The sequence below is a fragment of the Girardinichthys multiradiatus genome, chromosome 14, assembly GCF_021462225.1.
Source record: "Girardinichthys multiradiatus isolate DD_20200921_A chromosome 14, DD_fGirMul_XY1, whole genome shotgun sequence".
NCBI classification, from domain to species: Eukaryota; Metazoa; Chordata; class Actinopteri; order Cyprinodontiformes; family Goodeidae; genus Girardinichthys; species Girardinichthys multiradiatus.
In genome coordinates this window covers 18,657,394-18,661,513 of record NC_061807.1, presented here as the reverse complement: position 1 = coordinate 18,661,513, position 4,120 = coordinate 18,657,394, and the positions used below count along the sequence as shown (strand labels likewise).

Below are 4,120 nucleotides of genomic sequence, written 5' to 3'. Positions count from 1 at the left end.
AGGACAAATAAATCTTTATAATTAACTCAGGGGAGCTGAACATGATATACACTTTTCCAATTGACATTTGTAAAAAAAAAAATAGGTAAAAACAATTCTTTCCCAGAACTTAAAATGTTGCACCACCCTGTGTTGGTCGTTCATATTATATTCCAATAACAAGTATGTAATATGATCAAATGTGAAATGGTTCGGGGAGTATTTTTTCTTTGTTTTGCAAGGCACTGTAGCATGACACTGTAAATAGCAACAGTTCACTCAGTGTGTTCTGCGGATACTGTGTCAGTTAATACCATTGCTGTCTGAAACTGTGTAAACAAACACAACTGGAACTGCAACTGGTAATGATATTATATCAAATTAGTACCTAAATTATTATTAACATCAGAAATAGAATAAGAGGTCAGGTGTTACAAACGTATTAGCATCATTAAACACATAACTAAACTTAAAGAACATACAACTACAAACAGATCTCAGAAAAATGTATTTCATCATTTTGTTCATACAAGCATGTTTTTAAGTCACCCAAAGCAAGGTTCATGCCAAGTTTGTCAAGTTTACATTGAAAAATGTTAAGAAATAAGTAAAAAATCTTCTTTATGGAATCAAAAATGTATGTAATAGTTCTTAAAAAAGATCTCCAGCTGGTTTCCGTAACCATTCTTCTCAACTGATTTTATGTCAACCTTTAGCAGCTAGGTTTTTTTATGATATTGACATAACCTCCAGATTACAATTAAGCTTCACATTGAGACAGATACATTTTAATGAAATTCCAAATCCAGTATAAGAGGCTAAATTAGGTTATAACTCAGCCTGCTTCTCTTCTTGAATTCTGAGTAAATCCCATGTTTGTCTTATTTTCCATTGAACGTGTTCAATCATTAGACGGCGTTCTTCATTCTTGTTTTGCTCACTCTGATGGGGAAAAAAATAGAACTTTTATATAATATGGCACATATTTCAGAGATTCATGTCTTAAAAATTATGATAATGTCAATTATATCACCTTGCAGTGATATGTATTTCCACATGATTACCCCAAAATCAATCAAATCTGAATAATTGATGAATCTGGATGTTTGATCAGAGACACAGCGAAAGGTTTTCTTTGAAATAACTGAACTGTATGCCGTTTAGCCGATTCATAAGAAGCTAACTGCATAGTTTTTTGTTAATTGTTATCAATACTCTCCATGAAACCCTAATTCATTGAAGTACAGGATTGCATTTTCTTAGCTGTAGCACAAAAAATTCTTTCAACCTTCAACTAAAATAATCCAAAATTATTTAAGTATGAAAACATCATGACTCTCACCTTCAGTCTCTCAAAGATCAGTTTTGTTTTCGGAAACATTTCATTGAGCTTCGTCTGCAAATGAACAGTGAAAACTGACATTTAAACTCAAACATCTGAATAAAAGTACACCAACAGCTGCACCTCCAGTCACCAGTCTGTCAAGCTTCTGAAGTTTGCGGACGACACCACCCTGATCGGACTCATCTCGGATGGTGATGAGTCTGCGTACAGATGGGAGGTGGACCATCTGTTGGACTGGTGCAGCCAGAACAACCTTGAGCTCAACACTCTAAAGACAGTGGAGATGGTTGTGAACTTCAGGCAGAACCCAGCCCCACCTGCCCCCATCACCCTCTGTGACTCCACAATTGACACTGTGGAATCTTTCCGCTTCCTGGGAACCATCATCTCCCAGGATCTCAAGTGGGAGCCAAACATCAGCTCCCTCATCAAGAAAGCCCAGCAGAGGATGTTCTTCCTGCGGCAGCTGAAGAAATTCAACCTGCCAAAGACTATGATGGTGCACTTCTACACAGCCATCATTGAGTCCATCCTCACCTCCTCCATCACCATCTGGTACGCCGCTGCTACAGCCAAGGATAAGGGCAGGCTGCAGCGTGTCATTCGGTCTGCTGAGAAGGTGATTGGCTGCAGTCTACTGTCGCTCCAGGAACTGTACACCTCCAGGACCCTGAAGCGAGCAGGGAAGATTCTGGCTGATCCCTCCCACCCCGGTCACAGACTCTTTGAGACTCTCCCCTCTGGCAGGAGGCTGCGGTCCATCCGGACCAAAACCTCACGCCACAAGAACAGTTTTTTCCCATCTGCCACCAGCCTGGTTAACAAAGCCCGGAAACCACCCTGACACTGTCCCTTTCCCCCACACCCCCCCTTTTTTTGCTGACAGGACACTTGTAACCTGTAACTATGCGTTACATTAACGCTCAGCTTGGACTCCTGCTTTACTTGCACAATGATCACCTGCACTGTTGTATTGCTCTTACATCTTATACTGCTCTATATTTACTCTCACTCACTTAAAACTGTGCACATATATTTATATTATATTGTAGATATGTTTATACTGTTTAATTTGTATTGTATTGCACCAACTACGCCAAAACAAATTCCTTGTATGTCCAAAAACGTACTTGGCAATAAAGCTTTTCTGATTCTGATTCTGATTCTGATTCTGATATTGTGCATATTGTAGTAACTCTGCATAAAAAAAATAAAGTATTGTAATTATATCTAAATAGAAGCAGGTTAATCAAAGCGTAATTTACCATCTGTTCTGTGTCAAGCAGGGAACTTGTGAAGCATAATAGGCTCAGCAGAGTAAAAATGAGGAACAAGTCTTTCATGGTTCTGGTGCAAGCCACTCTCTATTCTGAAGGTGAAGGTAAAATAAAAAGAGATAACATTGTTAAAATTCTTGGAGAGTTTATTTGTAGTGTTATGTGAACTTACCTGAAATGTCAAAAAGTAATTCAGCAATTTAAAACAGCATTGGAGGGAAAACACAGATCTGGTTTATATCGTTCAGGAGTAACCTCCTCCAGTACTCGCTCGTATGTCTCCCAGTGTGTGTGTGTGTTTGTGTGTTCATTGCCACAACTTGTTTTGTTTCACAAAACCCTCAAGTTTCATTTTCAAATTAGGCTACAAAGAAATGGTAGCTGACACTTTAACTTTAAACCCACCTCATTAAGTTCTGATTGGAACATGATTTAAGATATAATGGAATTTATTTAATATTAAGATCATAAAAGGTTGCAGCAGTTAATGAAATGACACATAGCTTTTTTCCTCACTAGCATTAAAAGGGACAAAACGTCGGCTGTTTTAGATCTGTTAGGACAGAAATAGAAACAGTTCCTTAATAATAAGAGACGTTTTTGATTATTTTTCTTTCAATTCTGAACTGAAAGTTAACATTAATTTACTTAGTATTTGGTACAGTTTGCTTAGAACCTTAACCTATGACTTGAGTTAAATGTTTTGGGTATCGTTCCATAACTTTCTCCCAGAAAGTTGAACTTGGGTAACTGAGTCAGGTTTGTAGGCTGCATTGCTCTCATTCATCTTTTCAGCTCTGCCCATAAATGTTCTGAGGGACTGAGATCCGGGCTTTGTGGTGGCCGCTACAAAATATTGACTTTGTTGTACTGATATGGTGGTATGCTTATAGTTGTCGTGGATTTGGAAGACCCATTTTTCCTCAAGCTTTAACTTTCTGGTTGATATCCTAATACGTTGCTTAATATTTCCAAATAATGTTTTTTTCTTATGATGCTATCTATTTTGTAAAGTGCAAAACCACCCCATGCACATGGTACTGCCACCCCCATATTTCAGCCGTACTTCACCTCTTAGCGGCCTTTCAGTCCATGTCGGTACAGGTCTTGTTTCTCTCTTACCACCTTCAGCCAGCATCTTCACAAAGTCTTTTCGCTTTATTATCGGTTGGTATGCACATTTTGCACCAAAATATGTTCATCTGGGACAAGGATCGTGTCCCCTTCTTGAATGGTATCATGGCAGAACATTCCCATGGCGTTTATAATGGCATATAATAGTTTGAACAGATAGGTGTGGTACCTTGATGCATCTAGAAATCCCCAGAGTATTTGTAGTTTTGCTTTTTTACTTTTAGCCTACTTGGTGCTGCCAGACAGGTTCTATTTCATTTATTTATTGATTCTAAGGATCAATCTATAACAACACCTTGGTGAAATAAAACTGAACCAAAATATTTGGTTAATCAACACATGGAGGGTAGTTGTATTTTCATATAAGGTCAGATGATTTTGATTT

At 38.1% G+C, this 4,120-nt stretch overlaps 1 long non-coding RNA gene across 1 annotated transcript; it reads right to left on the bottom strand.

Moving 5' to 3' along the window:
• Positions 1-474: 474 nt before the first annotated feature.
• On the bottom strand, positions 475-4,120 carry LOC124881205. The gene is made up of 4 exons (XR_007041572.1): positions 2,774-4,120; positions 2,590-2,693; positions 1,322-1,375; positions 475-921 (listed from the first exon to the last, which is right to left on the bottom strand). It is a non-coding gene; the product is annotated as an uncharacterized LOC124881205 (long non-coding RNA).